The 16,036-nt window shown below is 45.3% G+C and overlaps 27 non-coding genes across 27 annotated transcripts; all 27 read left to right on the plus strand.

Moving 5' to 3' along the window:
* The first annotated feature begins 166 nt into the window (after nt 1-166).
* TRNAA-UGC (transfer RNA alanine (anticodon UGC)) lies at nt 167-238 on the plus strand. The gene has a single exon. It is a non-coding gene; the product is annotated as a tRNA-Ala (tRNA).
* Nucleotides 239-517: 279 nt separating this feature from the next.
* On the plus strand, nt 518-589 carry TRNAA-CGC (transfer RNA alanine (anticodon CGC)). The gene has a single exon. It is a non-coding gene; the product is annotated as a tRNA-Ala (tRNA).
* A 772-nt stretch (nt 590-1,361) lies between these two features.
* TRNAA-UGC (transfer RNA alanine (anticodon UGC)) lies at nt 1,362-1,433 on the plus strand. Its single transcript has one exon. It is a non-coding gene; the product is annotated as a tRNA-Ala (tRNA).
* A 279-nt stretch (nt 1,434-1,712) lies between these two features.
* On the plus strand, nt 1,713-1,784 carry TRNAA-CGC (transfer RNA alanine (anticodon CGC)). The gene has a single exon. It is a non-coding gene; the product is annotated as a tRNA-Ala (tRNA).
* A 772-nt stretch (nt 1,785-2,556) lies between these two features.
* Nucleotides 2,557-2,628, plus strand: TRNAA-UGC (transfer RNA alanine (anticodon UGC)). Its single transcript has one exon. It is a non-coding gene; the product is annotated as a tRNA-Ala (tRNA).
* A 279-nt stretch (nt 2,629-2,907) lies between these two features.
* Nucleotides 2,908-2,979, plus strand: TRNAA-CGC (transfer RNA alanine (anticodon CGC)). The gene has a single exon. It is a non-coding gene; the product is annotated as a tRNA-Ala (tRNA).
* A 773-nt stretch (nt 2,980-3,752) lies between these two features.
* On the plus strand, nt 3,753-3,824 carry TRNAA-UGC (transfer RNA alanine (anticodon UGC)). Its single transcript has one exon. It is a non-coding gene; the product is annotated as a tRNA-Ala (tRNA).
* A 279-nt stretch (nt 3,825-4,103) lies between these two features.
* On the plus strand, nt 4,104-4,175 carry TRNAA-CGC (transfer RNA alanine (anticodon CGC)). Its single transcript has one exon. It is a non-coding gene; the product is annotated as a tRNA-Ala (tRNA).
* Nucleotides 4,176-4,948: 773 nt separating this feature from the next.
* TRNAA-UGC (transfer RNA alanine (anticodon UGC)) lies at nt 4,949-5,020 on the plus strand. The gene has a single exon. It is a non-coding gene; the product is annotated as a tRNA-Ala (tRNA).
* A 279-nt stretch (nt 5,021-5,299) lies between these two features.
* On the plus strand, nt 5,300-5,371 carry TRNAA-CGC (transfer RNA alanine (anticodon CGC)). The gene has a single exon. It is a non-coding gene; the product is annotated as a tRNA-Ala (tRNA).
* A 773-nt stretch (nt 5,372-6,144) lies between these two features.
* TRNAA-UGC (transfer RNA alanine (anticodon UGC)) lies at nt 6,145-6,216 on the plus strand. Its single transcript has one exon. It is a non-coding gene; the product is annotated as a tRNA-Ala (tRNA).
* A 279-nt stretch (nt 6,217-6,495) lies between these two features.
* On the plus strand, nt 6,496-6,567 carry TRNAA-CGC (transfer RNA alanine (anticodon CGC)). The gene has a single exon. It is a non-coding gene; the product is annotated as a tRNA-Ala (tRNA).
* A 769-nt stretch (nt 6,568-7,336) lies between these two features.
* TRNAA-UGC (transfer RNA alanine (anticodon UGC)) lies at nt 7,337-7,408 on the plus strand. The gene has a single exon. It is a non-coding gene; the product is annotated as a tRNA-Ala (tRNA).
* A 279-nt stretch (nt 7,409-7,687) lies between these two features.
* Nucleotides 7,688-7,759, plus strand: TRNAA-CGC (transfer RNA alanine (anticodon CGC)). The gene has a single exon. It is a non-coding gene; the product is annotated as a tRNA-Ala (tRNA).
* Nucleotides 7,760-8,531: 772 nt separating this feature from the next.
* Nucleotides 8,532-8,603, plus strand: TRNAA-UGC (transfer RNA alanine (anticodon UGC)). Its single transcript has one exon. It is a non-coding gene; the product is annotated as a tRNA-Ala (tRNA).
* A 279-nt stretch (nt 8,604-8,882) lies between these two features.
* On the plus strand, nt 8,883-8,954 carry TRNAA-UGC (transfer RNA alanine (anticodon UGC)). Its single transcript has one exon. It is a non-coding gene; the product is annotated as a tRNA-Ala (tRNA).
* Nucleotides 8,955-9,726: 772 nt separating this feature from the next.
* Nucleotides 9,727-9,798, plus strand: TRNAA-UGC (transfer RNA alanine (anticodon UGC)). Its single transcript has one exon. It is a non-coding gene; the product is annotated as a tRNA-Ala (tRNA).
* A 279-nt stretch (nt 9,799-10,077) lies between these two features.
* Nucleotides 10,078-10,150, plus strand: TRNAA-CGC (transfer RNA alanine (anticodon CGC)). Its single transcript has one exon. It is a non-coding gene; the product is annotated as a tRNA-Ala (tRNA).
* A 772-nt stretch (nt 10,151-10,922) lies between these two features.
* TRNAA-UGC (transfer RNA alanine (anticodon UGC)) lies at nt 10,923-10,994 on the plus strand. The gene has a single exon. It is a non-coding gene; the product is annotated as a tRNA-Ala (tRNA).
* Nucleotides 10,995-11,265: 271 nt separating this feature from the next.
* TRNAA-CGC (transfer RNA alanine (anticodon CGC)) lies at nt 11,266-11,337 on the plus strand. Its single transcript has one exon. It is a non-coding gene; the product is annotated as a tRNA-Ala (tRNA).
* A 772-nt stretch (nt 11,338-12,109) lies between these two features.
* TRNAA-UGC (transfer RNA alanine (anticodon UGC)) lies at nt 12,110-12,181 on the plus strand. Its single transcript has one exon. It is a non-coding gene; the product is annotated as a tRNA-Ala (tRNA).
* Nucleotides 12,182-12,460: 279 nt separating this feature from the next.
* On the plus strand, nt 12,461-12,532 carry TRNAA-CGC (transfer RNA alanine (anticodon CGC)). The gene has a single exon. It is a non-coding gene; the product is annotated as a tRNA-Ala (tRNA).
* A 772-nt stretch (nt 12,533-13,304) lies between these two features.
* Nucleotides 13,305-13,376, plus strand: TRNAA-UGC (transfer RNA alanine (anticodon UGC)). Its single transcript has one exon. It is a non-coding gene; the product is annotated as a tRNA-Ala (tRNA).
* A 279-nt stretch (nt 13,377-13,655) lies between these two features.
* Nucleotides 13,656-13,727, plus strand: TRNAA-CGC (transfer RNA alanine (anticodon CGC)). Its single transcript has one exon. It is a non-coding gene; the product is annotated as a tRNA-Ala (tRNA).
* A 772-nt stretch (nt 13,728-14,499) lies between these two features.
* On the plus strand, nt 14,500-14,571 carry TRNAA-UGC (transfer RNA alanine (anticodon UGC)). The gene has a single exon. It is a non-coding gene; the product is annotated as a tRNA-Ala (tRNA).
* Nucleotides 14,572-14,850: 279 nt separating this feature from the next.
* On the plus strand, nt 14,851-14,922 carry TRNAA-CGC (transfer RNA alanine (anticodon CGC)). Its single transcript has one exon. It is a non-coding gene; the product is annotated as a tRNA-Ala (tRNA).
* A 772-nt stretch (nt 14,923-15,694) lies between these two features.
* TRNAA-UGC (transfer RNA alanine (anticodon UGC)) lies at nt 15,695-15,766 on the plus strand. The gene has a single exon. It is a non-coding gene; the product is annotated as a tRNA-Ala (tRNA).
* Nucleotides 15,767-16,036: the final 270 nt, after the last annotated feature.

Here is a 16,036-nt window from a genome sequence, read left to right on the forward strand (position 1 = left end):
AAGCAACGTTGGAGCTGTTGAAAACTTCCTGCTTTTAATCACTGGCAACTTGTGCAGTTCCCTGAAAATGCGTTGTTATTGCACACTGCCTTGTCGCTACATACTGTTTCCACAGTATTGGGCAATGAACCTCCTGAGAGACAGAGGCAGGGGCAGCATCAGGCCAGGGGATGTAGCTCAGTGGTAGAGCGCACGCTTTGCATGTGTGAGGCCCCGGGTTCAATCCCCGGCGTCTCCATTCACATCTTTTGGATACCTGAAGAAAACCATTCTGTTTCCCATCGGCCCAACACTTCAATGTGTTTCCACCGACGGTCAATATAATCCATTCCTCAAGTCAAAAGAACAGCAAATCTTGTTTGATATGTAAAGCACAATGAGCTTCAATCCATCACCGCCTTCTCTGCCCCTGGTTAAAAAGCCCCAAAATTCACAAACTACTTATCTGCTTAATGCGCACACCTTCTGGGTCGCTTTTCAAAAATGTTTCTGGCCCCCAGCAAACAGTATCTTGTGTGGGGATGTAGCTCAGTGGTAGAGCGCACCCTTCGCATGTGTGAGGCCCCGGGTTCAATCCCCGGCATCTCCATTGGTGGATTTTGTGCACCTAGTTTAAATCACTTGCTGTCCCTCACCGTGTAGAAATTTACGCAGATCTTCCGTTGAAAGGCTTCCTTTTAAAACACATTGGCCTTTGGAATTGCTGCTCACTTGACAAGTGCACTGTTGGCTTATGGCAGGTACGGGCGTCAAGCAAGAGCATCTGTATGTCTTTTCACGCAGTAGCTTCTACCATAGCCAACACTTTCAAACGTACAACCGTTTCATTTATTTCTTTTTTTGGAGAAATCTTATTGTCGCATTACAGACAGTTTGTAAAGTTTGGATTTTGAATCATCATAGCGCTAACAATTTGGTGTAGCACCTGAAGCTGATGAAAGAAACGAGCAGGCGCCTCTTGAATAGACATGTTTTAACAAAAAACAAGATGGCCGATATTGTTTATGGGAGTAGCAAGAGCATTCACTCCTTTTTCTCGGTAAGCATCTTTGCGGGACAGTCATTTCTCTGCTGTCTCGTGCCATCTGTGCTCATTTTTCCAAGCACTATTTCCACTTTTGGCTTTTACACTCCTGCCCATACTGCTTTTCTTCTGCAGTTGTTCCGTGAAATCTATGCCTCTAAGAAGGCGTTTAAGCAACGTTGGAGCTGTTGAAAACTTCCTGCTTTTAATCACTGGCAACTTGTGCAGTTCCCCGAAAATGCGTTGTTATTGCACACTGCCTTGTCGCTACATACTGTTTCCACAGTATTGGGCAATGAACCTCCTGAGAGACAGAGGCAGGGGCAGCATCAGGCCAGGGGATGTAGCTCAGTGGTAGAGCGCACGCTTTGCATGTGTGAGGCCCCGGGTTCAATCCCCGGCATCTCCATTCACATCTTTTGGATACCTGAAGAAAACCATTCTGTTTCCCATCGGCCCAACACTTCAATGTGTTTCCACCGACGGTCAATATAATCCATTCCTCAAGTCAAAAGAACAGCAAATCTTGTTTGATATGTAAAGCACAATGAGCTTCAATCCATCACCGCCTTCTCTGCCCCTGGTTAAAAAGCCCCAAAATTCACAAACTACTTATCTGCTTAATGCGCACACCTTCTGGGTCGCTTTTCAAAAATGTTTCTGGCCCCCAGCAAACAGTATCTTGTGTGGGGATGTAGCTCAGTGGTAGAGCGCACGCTTCGCATGTGTGAGGCCCCGGGTTCAATCCCCGGCATCTCCATTGGTGGATTTTGTGTACCTAGTTTAAATCACTTGCTGTCCCTCACCGTGTAGAAATTTACGCAGATCTTCCGTTGAAAGGCTTCCTTTTAAAACACATTGGCCTTTGGAATTGCTGCTCACTTGACAAGTGCACTGTTGGCTTATGGCAGGTACGGGCGTCAAGCAAGAGCATCTGTATGTCTTTTCACGCAGTAGCTTCTACCGTAGCCAACACTTTCAAACGTACAACCGTTTCATTCATTTCTTTTTTTGGAGAAATCTTATTGTCGCATTACAGACAGTTTGTAAAGTTTGGATTTTGAATCATCATAGCGCTAACAATTTGGTGTAGCACCTGAAGCTGATGAAAGAAACGAGCAGGCGCCTCTTGAATAGACATGTTTTAACAAAAAACAAGATGGCCGATATTGTTTATGGGAGTAGCAAGAGCATTCACTCCTTTTTCTCGGTAAGCATCTTTGCGGGACAGTCATTTCTCTGCTGTCTCGTGCCATCTGTGCTCATTTTTCCAAGCACTATTTCCACTTTTGGCTTTTACACTCCTGCCCATACTGCTTTTCTTCTGCAGTTGTTCCGTGAAATCTATGCCTCTAAGAAGGCGTTTAAGCAACGTTGGAGCTGTTGAAAACTTCCTGCTTTTAATCACTGGCAACTTGTGCAGTTCCCCGAAAATGCGTTGTTATTGCACACTGCCTTGTCGCTACATACTGTTTCCACAGTATTGGGCAATGAACCTCCTGAGAGACAGAGGCAGGGGCAGCATCAGGCCAGGGGATGTAGCTCAGTGGTAGAGCGCACGCTTTGCATGTGTGAGGCCCCGGGTTCAATCCCCGGCATCTCCATTCACATCTTTTGGATACCTGAAGAAAACCATTCTGTTTCCCATCGGCCCAACACTTCAATGTGTTTCTACCGACGGTCAATATAATCCATTCCTCAAGTCAAAAGAACAGCAAATCTTGTTTGATATGTAAAGCACAATGAGCTTCAATCCATCACCGCCTTCTCTGCCCCTGGTTAAAAAGCCCCAAAATTCACAAACTACTTATCTGCTTAATGCGCACACCTTCTGGGTCGCTATTCAAAAATGTTTCTGGCCCCCAGCAAACAGTATCTTGTGTGGGGATGTAGCTCAGTGGTAGAGCGCACGCTTCGCATGTGTGAGGCCCCGGGTTCAATCCCCGGCATCTCCATTGGTGGATTTTTGTGCACCTAGTTTAAATCACTTGCTGTCTCTCACCGTGTAGAAATTTACGCAGATCTTCCGTTGAAAGGCTTCCTTTTAAAACACATTGGCCTTTGGAATTGCTGCTCACTTGACAAGTGCACTCTTGGCTTATGGCAGGTACGGGCGTCAAGCAAGAGCATCTGTATGTCTTTTCACGCAGTAGCTTCTACCATAGCCAACACTTTCAAACGTACAACCGTTTCATTCATTTCTTTTTTTGGAGAAATCTTATTGTCGCATTACAGACAGTTTGTAAAGTTTGGATTTTGAATCATCATAGCGCTAACAATTTGGTGTAGCACCTGAAGCTGATGAAAGAAACGAGCAGGCGCCTCTTGAATAGACATGTTTTAACAAAAAACAAGATGGCCGATATTGTTTATGGGAGTAGCAAGAGCATTCACTCCTTTTTCTCGGTAAGCATCTTTGCGGGACAGTCATTTCTCTGCTGTCTCGTGCCATCTGTGCTCATTTTTCCAAGCACTATTTCCACTTTTGGCTTTTACACTCCTGCCCATACTGCTTTTCTTCTGCAGTTGTTCCGTGAAATCTATGCCTCTAAGAAGGCGTTTAAGCAACGTTGGAGCTGTTGAAAACTTCCTGCTTTTAATCACTGGCAACTTGTGCAGTTCCCTGAAAATGCGTTGTTATTGCACACTGCCTTGTCGCTACATACTGTTTCCACAGTATTGGGCAATGAACCTCCTGAGAGACAGAGGCAGGGGCAGCATCAGGCCAGGGGATGTAGCTCAGTGGTAGAGCGCACGCTTTGCATGTGTGAGGCCCCGGGTTCAATCCCCGGCATCTCCATTCACATCTTTTGGATACCTGAAGAAAACCATTCTGTTTCCCATTGGCCCAACACTTCAATGTGTTTCCACCGACGGTCAATATAATCCATTCCTCAAGTCAAAAGAACAGCAAATCTTGTTTGATATGTAAAGCACAATGAGCTTCAATCCATCACCGCCTTCTCTGCCCCTGGTTAAAAAGCCCCAAAATTCACAAACTACTTATCTGCTTAATGCGCACACCTTCTGGGTCGCTTTTCAAAAATGTTTCTGGCCCCCAGCAAACAGTATCTTGTGTGGGGATGTAGCTCAGTGGTAGAGCGCACGCTTCGCATGTGTGAGGCCCCGGGTTCAATCCCCGGTATCTCCATTGGTGGATTTTTGTGCACCTAGTTTAAATCACTTGCTGTCCCTCACCGTGTAGAAATTTACGCAGATCTTCCGTTGAAAGGCTTCCTTTTAAAACACATTGGCCTTTGGAATTGCTGCTCACTTGACAAGTGCACTCTTGGCTTATGGCAGGTACGGGCGTCAAGCAAGAGCATCTGTATGTCTTTTCACACAGTAGCTTCTACCATAGCCAACACTTTCAAACGTACAACCGTTTCATTCATTTCTTTTTTTGGAGAAATCTTATTGTCGCATTACAGACAGTTTGTAAAGTTTGGATTTTGAATCATCATAGCGCTAACAATTTGGTGTAGCACCTGAAGCTGATGAAAGAAACGAGCAGGCGCCTCTTGAATAGACATGTTTTAACAAAAAACAAGATGGCCGATATTGTTTATGGGAGTAGCAAGAGCATTCACTCCTTTTTCTCGGTAAGCATCTTTGCGGGACAGTCATTTCTCTGCTGTCTCGTGCCATCTGTGCTCATTTTTCCAAGCACTATTTCCACTTTTGGCTTTTACACTCCTGCCCATACTGCTTTTCTTCTGCAGTTGTTCCGTGAAATCTATGCCTCTAAGAAGGCGTTTAAGCAACGTTGGAGCTGTTGAAAACTTCCTGCTTTTAATCACTGGCAACTTGTGCAGTTCCCCGAAAATGCGTTGTTATTGCACACTGCCTTGTCGCTACATACTGTTTCCACAGTATTGGGCAATGAACCTCCTGAGAGACAGAGGCAGGGGCAGCATCAGGCCAGGGGATGTAGCTCAGTGGTAGAGCGCACGCTTTGCATGTGTGAGGCCCCGGGTTTAATCCCCGGCATCTCCATTCACATCTTTTGGATACCTGAAGAAAACCATTCTGTTTCCCATCGGTCCAACACTTCAATGTGTTTCCAACGACGGTCAATATAATCCATTCCTCAAGTCAAAAGAACAGCAAATCTTGTTTGATATGTAAAGCACAATGAGCTTCAATCCATCACCGCCTTCTCTGCCCCTGGTTAAAAAGCCCCAAAATTCACAAACTACTTATCTGCTTAATGTGCACACCTTCTGGGTCGCTTTTCAAAAATGTTTCTGGCCCCCAGCAAACAGTATCTTGTGTGGGGATGTAGCTCAGTGGTAGAGCGCACGCTTCGCATGTGTGAGGCCCCGGGTTCAATCCCTGGCATCTCCATTGGTGGATTTTTGTGCACCTAGTTTAAATCACTTGCTGTCCCTCACCGTGTAGAAATTTACGCAGATCTTCCGTTGAAAGGCTTCCTTTTAAAACACATTGGCCTTTGGAATTGCTGCTCACTTGACAAGTGCACTCTTGGCTTATGGCAGGTACGGGCGTCAAGCAAGAGCATCTGTATGTCTTTTCACGCAGTAGCTTCTACCATAGCCAACACTTTCAAACGTACAACCGTTTCATTCATTTCTTTTTTTGGAGAAATCTTATTGTCGCATTACAGACAGTTTGTAAAGTTTGGATTTTGAATCATCATAGCGCTAACAATTTGGTGTAGCACCTGAAGCTGATGAAAGAAACGAGCAGGCGCCTCTTGAATAGACATGTTTTAACAAAAAACAAGATGGCCGATATTGTTTATGGGAGTAGCAAGAGCATTCACTCCTTTTTCTCGGTAAGCATCTTTGCGGGACAGTCATTTCTCTGCTGTCTCGTGCCATCTGTGCTCATTTTTCCAAGCACTATTTCCACTTTTGGCTTTTACACTCCTGCCCATACTGCTTTTCTTCTGCAGTTGTTCCGTGAAATCTATGCCTCTAAGAAGGCGTTTAAGCAACGTTGGAGCTGTTGAAAACTTCCTGCTTTTAATCACTGGCAACTTGTGCAGTTCCCCGAAAATGCGTTGTTATTGCACACTGCCTTGTCGCTACATACTGTTTCCACAGTATTGGGCAATGAACCTCCTGAGAGACAGAGGCAGGGGCAGCATCAGGCCAGGGGATGTAGCTCAGTGGTAGAGCGCACGCTTTGCATGTGTGAGGCCCCGGGTTCAATCCCCGGCATCTCCATTCACATCTTTTGGATACCTGAAGAAAACCATTCTGTTTCCCATCGGCCCAACACTTCAATGTGTTTCCACCGACGGTCAATATAATCCATTCCTCAAGTCAAAAGAACAGCAAATCTTGTTTGATATGTAAAGCACAATGAGCTTCAATCCATCACCGCCTTCTCTGCCCCTGGTTAAAAAGCCCCAAAATTCACAAACTACTTATCTGCTTAATGCGCACACCTTCTGGGTCGCTTTTCAAAAATGTTTCTGGCCCCCAGCAAACGGTATCTTGTGTGGGGATGTAGCTCAGTGGTAGAGCGCACGCTTCGCATGTGTGAGGCCCCGGGTTCAATCCCTGGCATCTCCGTTGGTGGATTTTGTGCACCTAGTTTAAATCACTTGCTGTCCCTCACCGTGTAGAAATTTACGCAGATCTTCCGTTGAAAGGCTTCCTTTTAAAACACATTGGCCTTTGGAATTGCTGCTCACTTGACAAGTGCACTGTTGGCTTATGGCAGGTACGGGCGTCAAGCAAGAGCATCTGTATGTCTTTTCACGCAGTAGCTTCTACCATAGCCAACACTTTCAAACGTACAACCGTTTCATTCATTTCTTTTTTTGGAGAAATCTTATTGTCGCATTACAGACAGTTTGTAAAGTTTGGATTTTGAATCATCATAGCGCTAACAATTTGGTGTAGCACCTGAAGCTGATGAAAGAAACGAGCAGGCGCCTCTTGAATAGACATGTTTTAACAAAAAACAAGATGGCCGATATTGTTTATGGGAGTAGCAAGAGCATTCACTCCTTTTTCTCGGTAAGCATCTTTGCGGGACAGTCATTTCTCTGCTGTCTCGTGCCATCTGTGCTCATTTTTCCAAGCACTATTTCCACTTTTGGCTTTTACACTCCTGCCCATACTGCTTTTCTTCTGCAGTTCCGTGAAATCTATGCCTCTAAGAAGGCGTTTAAGCAACGTTGGAGCTGTTGAAAACTTCCTGCTTTTAATCACTGGCAACTTGTGCAGTTCCCTGAAAATGCGTTGTTATTGCACACTGCCTTGTCACTACATACTGTTTCCACAGTATTGGGCAATGAACCTCCTGAGAGACAGAGGCAGGGGCAGCATCAGGCCAGGGGATGTAGCTCAGTGGTAGAGCGCACGCTTTGCATGTGTGAGGCCCCGGGTTCAATCCCCGGCATCTCCATTCACATCTTTTGGATACCTGAAGAAAACCATTCTGTTTCCCATCGGCCCAACACTTCAATGTGTTTCCACCGACGGTCAATATAATCCATTCCTCAAGTCAAAAGAACAGCAAATCTTGTTTGATATGTAAAGCACAATGAGCTTCAATCCATCACCGCCTTCTCTGCCCCTGGTTAAAAAGCCCCAAAATTCACAAACTACTTATCTGCTTAATGCGCACACCTTCTGGGTCGCTTTTCAAAAATGTTTCTGGCCCCCAGCAAACAGTATCTTGTGTGGGGATGTAGCTCAGTGGTAGAGCGCACGCTTCGCATGTGTGAGGCCCCGGGTTCAATCCCCGGCATCTCCATTGGTGGATTTTGTGTACCTAGTTTAAATCACTTGCTGTCCCTCACCGTGTAGAAATTTACGCAGATCTTCCGTTGAAAGGCTTCCTTTTAAAACACATTGGCCTTTGGAATTGCTGCTCACTTGACAAGTGCACTGTTGGCTTATGGCAGGTACGGGCGTCAAGCAAGAGCATCTGTATGTCTTTTCACGCAGTAGCTTCTACCGTAGCCAACACTTTCAAACGTACAACCGTTTCATTCATTTCTTTTTTTGGAGAAATCTTATTGTCGCATTACAGACAGTTTGTAAAGTTTGGATTTTGAATCATCATAGCGCTAACAATTTGGTGTAGCACCTGAAGCTGATGAAAGAAACGAGCAGGCGCCTCTTGAATAGACATGTTTTAACAAAAAACAAGATGGCCGATATTGTTTATGGGAGTAGCAAGAGCATTCACTCCTTTTTCTCGGTAAGCATCTTTGCGGGACAGTCATTTCTCTGCTGTCTCGTGCCATCTGTGCTCATTTTTCCAAGCACTATTTCCACTTTTGGCTTTTACACTCCTGCCCATACTGCTTTTCTTCTGCAGTTGTTCCGTGAAATCTATGCCTCTAAGAAGGCGTTTAAGCAACGTTGGAGCTGTTGAAAACTTCCTGCTTTTAATCACTGGCAACTTGTGCAGTTCCCTGAAAATGCGTTGTTATTGCACACTGCCTTGTCGCTACATACTGTTTCCACAGTATTGGGCAATGAACCTCCTGAGAGACAGAGGCAGGGGCAGCATCAGGCCAGGGGATGTAGCTCAGTGGTAGAGCGCACGCTTTGCATGTGTGAGGCCCCGGGTTCAATCCCCGGCATCTCCATTCACATCTTTTGGATACCTGAAGAAAACCATTCTGTTTCCCATCGGCCCAACACTTCAATGTGTTTCCACCGACGGTCAATATAATCCATTCCTCAAGTCAAAAGAACAGCAAATCTTGTTTGATATGTAAAGCACAATGAGCTTCAATCCATCACCGCCTTCTCTGCCCCTGGTTAAAAAGCCCCAAAATTCACAAACTACTTATCTGCTTAATGCGCACACCTTCTGGGTCGCTTTTCAAAAATGTTTCTGGCCCCCAGCAAACAGTATCTTGTGTGGGGATGTAGCTCAGTGGTAGAGCGCACGCTTTGCATGTGTGAGGCCCCGGGTTCAATCCCCGGCATCTCCATTGGTGGATTTTGTGCACCTAGTTTAAATCACTTGCTGTCCCTCACCGTGTAGAAATTTACGCAGATCTTCCGTTGAAAGGCTTCCTTTTAAAACACATTGGCCTTTGGAATTGCTGCTCACTTGACAAGTGCACTCTTGGCTTATGGCAGGTACGGGCGTCAAGCAAGAGCATCTGTATGTCTTTTCACGCAGTAGCTTCTACCATAGCCAACACTTTCAAACGTACAACCGTTTCATTCATTTCTTTTTTTGGAGAAATCTTATTGTCGCATTACAGACAGTTTGTAAAGTTTGGATTTTGAATCATCATAGCGCTAACAATTTGGTGTAGCACCTGAAGCTGATGAAAGAAACGAGCAGGCGCCTCTTGAATAGACATGTTTTAACAAAAAACAAGATGGCCGATATTGTTTATGGGAGTAGCAAGAGCATTCACTCCTTTTTCTCGGTAAGCATCTTTGCGGGACAGTCATTTCTCTGCTGTCTCGTGCCATCTGTGCTCATTTTTCCAAGCACTATTTCCACTTTTGGCTTTTACACTCCTGCCCATACTGCTTTTCTTCTGCAGTTGTTCCGTGAAATCTATGCCTCTAAGAAGGCGTTTAAGCAACGTTGGAGCTGTTGAAAACTTCCTGCTTTTAATCACTGGCAACTTGTGCAGTTCCCTGAAAATGCGTTGTTATTGCACACTGCCTTGTCGCTACATACGGTTTCCACAGTATTGGGCAATGAACCTCCTGAGAGACAGAGGCAGGGGCAGCATCAGGCCAGGGGATGTAGCTCAGTGGTAGAGCGCCCGCTTTGCATGTGTGAGGCCCCGGGTTCAATCCCCGGCATCTCCATTCACATCTTTTGGATACCTGAAGAAAACCATTCTGTTTCCCATCGGCCCAACACTTCAATGTGTTTCCACCGACGGTCAATATAATCCATTCCTCAAGTCAAAAGAACAGCAAATCTTGTTTGATATGTAAAGCACAATGAGCTTCAATCCATCACTGCCTTCTCTGCCCCTGGTTAAAAAGCCCCAAAATTCACAAACTACTTATCTGCTTAATGCGCACACCTTCTGGGTCGCTTTTCAAAAATGTTTCTGGCCCCCAGCAAACAGTATCTTGTGTGGGGATGTAGCTCAGTGGTAGAGCGCACGCTTCGCATGTGTGAGGCCCCCGGGTTCAATCCCCGGCATCTCCATTGGTGGATTTTGTGCACCTAGTTTAAATCACTTGCTGTCCCTCACCGTGTAGAAATTTACGCAGATCTTCCGTTGAAAGGCTTCCTTTTAAAACACATTGGCCTTTGGAATTGCTGCTCACTTGACAAGTGCACTCTTGGCTTATGGCAGGTACGGGCGTCAAGCAAGAGCATCTGTATGTCTTTTCACGCAGTAGCTTCTACCATAGCCAACACTTTCAAACGTACAACCGTTTCATTCATTTCTTTTTTTGGAGAAATCTTATTGTCGCATTACAGACAGTTTGTAAAGTTTGGATTTTGAATCATCATAGCGCTAACAATTTGGTGTAGCACCTGAAGCTGATGAAAGAAACGAGCAGGCGCCTCTTGAATAGACATGTTTTAACAAAAAACAAGATGGCCGATATTGTTTATGGGAGTAGCAAGAGCATTCACTCCTTTTTCTCGGTAAGCATCTTTGCGGGACAGTCATTTCTCTGCTGTCTCGTGCCATCTGTGCTCATTTTTCCAAGCACTATTTCCACTTTTGGCTTTTACACTCCTGCCCATACTGCTTTTCTTCTGCAGTTGTTCCGTGAAATCTATGCCTCTAAGAAGGCGTTTAAGCAACGTTGGAGCTGTTGAAAACTTCCTGCTTTTAATCACTGGCAACTTGTGCAGTTCCCTGAAAATGCGTTGTTATTGCACACTGCCTTGTCGCTACATACTGTTTCCACAGTATTGGGCAATGAACCTCCTGAGAGACAGAGGCAGGGGCAGCATCAGGCCAGGGGATGTAGCTCAGTGGTAGAGCGCACGCTTTGCATGTGTGAGGCCCCGGGTTCAATCCCCGGCATCTCCATTCACATCTTTTGGATACCTGAAGAAAACCATTCTGTTTCCCATCGGCCCAATGTGTTTCCACCGACGGTCAATATAATCCATTCCTCAAGTCAAAAGAACAGCAAATCTTGTTTGATATGTAAAGCACAATGAGCTTCAATCCATCACCGCCTTCTCTGCCCCTGGTTAAAAAGCCCCAAAATTCACAAACTACTTATCTGCTTAATGCGCACACCTTCTGGGTCGCTTTTCAAAAATGTTTCTGGCCCCAAGCAAACGGTACCTTGTGTGGGGATGTAGCTCAGTGGTAGAGCGCACGCTTCGCATGTGTGAGGCCCCGGGTTCAATCCCCGGCATCTCCATTGGTGGATTTTGTGCACCTAGTTTAAATCACTTGCTGTCCCTCACCGTGTAGAAATTTACGCAGATCTTCCGTTGAAAGGCTTCCTTTTAAAACACATTGGCCTTTGGAATTGCTGCTCACTTGACAAGTGCACTCTTGGCTTATGGCAGGTACGGGCGTCAAGCAAGAGCATCTGTATGTCTTTTCACGCAGTAGCTTCTACCATAGCCAACACTTTCAAACGTACAACCGTTTCATTCATTTCTTTTTTTGGAGAAATCTTATTGTCGCATTACAGACAGTTTGTAAAGTTTGGATTTTGAATCATCATAGCGCTAACAATTTGGTGTAGCACCTGAAGCTGATGAAAGAAACGAGCAGGCGCCTCTTGAATAGACATGTTTTAACAAAAAACAAGATGGCCGATATTGTTTATGGGAGTAGCAAGAGCATTCACTCCTTTTTCTCGGTAAGCATCTTTGCGGGACAGTTATTTCTCTGCTGTCTCGTGCCATCTGTGCTCATTTTTCCAAGCACTATTTCCACTTTTGGCTTTTACACTCCTGCCCATACTGCTTTTCTTCTGCAGTTGTTCCGTGAAATCTATGCCTCTAAGAAGGCGTTTAAGCAACGTTGGAGCTGTTGAAAACTTCCTGCTTTTAATCACTGGCAACTTGTGCAGTTCCCTGAAAATGCGTTGTTATTGCACACTGCCTTGTCGCTACATACTGTTTCCACAGTATTGGGCAATGAACCTTCTGAGAGACAGAGGCAGGGGCAGCATCAGGCCAGGGGATGTAGCTCAGTGGTAGAGCGCACGCTTTGCATGTGTGAGGCCCCGGGTTCAATCCCCGGCATCTCCATTCACATCTTTTGGATACCTGAAGAAAACCATTCTGTTTCCCATCGGCCCAACACTTCAATGTGTTTCCACCGACGGTCAATATAATCCATTCCTCAAGTCAAAAGAACAGCAAATCTTGTTTGATATGTAAAGCACAATGAGCTTCAATCCATCACCGCCTTCTCTGCCCCTGGTTAAAAAGCCCCAAAATTCACAAACTACTTATCTGCTTAATGCGCACACCTTCTGGGTCGCTTTTCAAAAATGTTTCTGGCCCCCAGCAAACGGTATCTTGTGTGGGGATGTAGCTCAGTGGTAGAGCGCATGCTTCGCATGTGTGAGGCCCCGGGTTCAATCCCCGGCATCTCCATTGGTGGATTTTGTGCACCTAGTTTAAATCACTTGCTGTCCCTCACCGTGTAGAAATTTACGCAGATCTTCCGTTAAAAGGCTTCTTTTTAAAACACATTGGCCTTTGGAATTGCTGCTCACTTGACAAGTGCACTCTTGGCTTATGGCAGGTACGGGCGTCAAGCAAGAGCATCTGTATGTCTTTTCACGCAGTAGCTTCTACCATAGCCAACACTTTCAAACGTACAACCGTTTCATTCATTTCTTTTTTTGGAGAAATCTTATTGTCGCATTACAGACAGTTTGTAAAGTTTGGATTTTGAATCATCATAGCGCTAACAATTTGGTGTAGCACCTGAAGCTGATGAAAGAAACGAGCAGGCGCCTCTTGAATAGACATGTTTTAACAAAAAACAAGATGGCCGATATTGTTTATGGGAGTAGCAAGAGCATTCACTCCTTTTTCTCGGTAAGCATCTTTGCGGGACAGTCATTTCTCTGCTGTCTCGTGCCATCTGTGCTCATTTTTCCAAGCACTATTTCCACTTTTGGCTTTTACACTCCTGCCCATACTGCTTTTCTTCTGCAGTTGTTCCGTGAAATCTATGCCTCTAAGAAGGCGTTTAAGCAACGTTGGAGCTGTTGAAAACTTCCTGCTTTTAATCACTGGCAACTTGTGCAGTTCCCTGAAAATGCGTTGTTATTGCACACTGCCTTGTCGCTACATACGGTTTCCACAGTATTGGGCAATGAACCTCCTGAGAGACAGAGGCAGGGGCAGCATCAGGCCAGGGGATGTAGCTCAGTGGTAGAGCGCACGCTTTGCATGTGTGAGGCCCCGGGTTCAATCCCCGGCATCTCCATTCACATCTTTTGGATACCTGAAGAAAACCATTCTGTTTCCCATCGGCCCAACACTTCAATGTGTTTCCACCGACGGTCAATATAATCCATTCCTCAAGTCAAAAGAACAGCAAATCTTGTTTGATATGTAAAGCACAATGAGCTTCAATCCATCACTGCCTTCTCTGCCCCTGGTTAAAAAGCCCCAAAATTCACAAACTACTTATCTGCTTAATGCGCACACCTTCTGGGTCGCTTTTCAAAAATGTTTCTGGCCCCCAGCAAACAGTATCTTGTGTGGGGATGTAGCTCAGTGGTAGAGCGCACGCTTCGCATGTGTGAGGCCCCGGGTTCAATCCCCGGCATCTCCATTGGTGGATTTTGTGCACCTAGTTTAAATCACTTGCTGTCCCTCACCGTGTAGAAATTTACGCAGATCTTCCGTTGAAAGGCTTCCTTTTAAAACACATTGGCCTTTGGAATTGCTGCTCACTTGACAAGTGCACTGTTGGCTTATGGCAGGTACGGGCGTCAAGCAAGAGCATCTGTATGTCTTTTCACGCAGTAGCTTCTACCATAGCCAACACTTTCAAACGTACAACCGTTTCATTCATTTCTTTTTTTGGAGAAATCTTATTGTCGCATTACAGACAGTTTGTAAAGTTTGGATTTTGAATCATCATAGCGCTAACAATTTGGTGTAGCACCTGAAGCTGATGAAAGAAACGAGCAGGCGCCTCTTGAATAGACATGTTTTAACAAAAAACAAGATGGCCGATATTGTTTATGGGAGTAGCAAGAGCATTCACTCCTTTTTCTCGGTAAGCATCTTTGCGGGACAGTTATTTCTCTGCTGTCTCGTGCCATCTGTGCTCATTTTTCCAAGCACTATTTCCACTTTTGGCTTTTACACTCCTGCCCATACTGCTTTTCTTCTGCAGTTGTTCCGTGAAATCTATGCCTCTAAGAAGGCGTTTAAGCAACGTTGGAGCTGTTGAAAACTTCCTGCTTTTAATCACTGGCAACTTGTGCAGTTCCCTGAAAATGCGTTGTTATTGCACACTGCCTTGTCGCTACATACTGTTTCCACAGTATTGGGCAATGAACCTCCTGAGAGACAGAGGCAGGGGCAGCATCAGGCCAGGGGATGTAGCTCAGTGGTAGAGCGCACGCTTTGCATGTGTGAGGCCCCGGGTTCAATCCCCGGCATCTCCATTCACATCTTTTGGATACCTGAAGAAAACCATTCTGTTTCCCATCGGCCCAACACTTCAATGTGTTTCCACCGACGGTCAATATAATCCATTCCTCAAGTCAAAAGAACAGCAAATCTTGTTTGATATGTAAAGCACAATGAGCTTCAATCCATCACCGCCTTCTCTGCCCCTGGTTAAAAAGCCCCAAAATTCACAAACTACTTATCTGCTTAATGCGCACACCTTCTGGGTCGCTTTTCAAAAATGTTTCTGGCCCCCAGCAAACGGTATCTTGTGTGGGGATGTAGCTCAGTGGTAGAGCGCACGCTTCGCATGTGTGAGGCCCCGGGTTCAATCCCCGGCATCTCCATTGGTGGATTTTGTGCACCTAGTTTAAATCACTTGCTGTCCCTCACCGTGTAGAAATTTACGCAGATCTTCCGTTGAAAGGCTTCCTTTTAAAACACATTGGCCTTTGGAATTGCTGCTCACTTGACAAGTGCACTCTTGGCTTATGGCAGGTACGGGCGTCAAGCAAGAGCATCTGTATGTCTTTTCACGCAGTAGCTTCTACCATAGCCAACACTTTCAAACGTACAACCGTTTCATTCATTTCTTTTTTTGGAGAAATCTTATTGTCGCATTACAGACAGTTTGTAAAGTTTGGATTTTGAATCATCATAGCGCTAACAATTTGGTGTAGCACCTGAAGCTGATGAAAGAAACGAGCAGGCGCCTCTTGAATAGACATGTTTTAACAAAAAACAAGATTGCCGATATTGTTTATGGGAGTAGCAAGAGCATTCACTCCTTTTTCTAGGTAAGCATCTTTGCGGGACAGTCATTTCTCTGCTGTCTCGTGCCATCTGTGCTCATTTTTCCAAGCACTATTTCCACATTTGGCTTTTACACTCCTGCCCATACTGCTTTTCTTCTGCAGTTGTTCCGTGAAATCTATGCCTCTAAGAAGGCGTTTAAGCAACGTTGGAGCTGTTGAAAACTTCCTGCTTTTAATCACTGGCAACTTGTGCAGTTCCCTGAAAATGCGTTGTTATTGCACACTGCCTTGTCGCTACATACTGTTTCCACAGTATTGGGCAATGAACCTCCTGAGAGACAGAGGCAGGGGCAGCATCAGGCCAGGGGATGTAGCTCAGTGGTAGAGCGCACGCTTTGCATGTGTGAGGCCCCGGGTTCAATCCCCGGCATCTCCATTCACATCTTTTGGATACCTGAAGAAAACCATTCTGTTTCCCATCGGCCCAACACTTCAATGTGTTTCCACCGACGGTCAATATAATCCATTCCTCAAGTCAAAAGAACAGCAAATCTTGTTTGATATGTAAAGCACAATGAGCTTCAATCCATCACCGCCTTCTCTGCCCCTGGTTAAAAAGCCCCAAAATTCACAAACTACTTATCTGCTTAATGCGCACACCTTCTGGGTCGCTTTTCAAAAATGTTTCTGGCCCCCAGCAAACGGT

This window comes from Engystomops pustulosus, chromosome 1 (assembly GCF_040894005.1).
Source record: "Engystomops pustulosus chromosome 1, aEngPut4.maternal, whole genome shotgun sequence".
Taxonomy (NCBI): domain Eukaryota; kingdom Metazoa; phylum Chordata; class Amphibia; order Anura; family Leptodactylidae; genus Engystomops; species Engystomops pustulosus.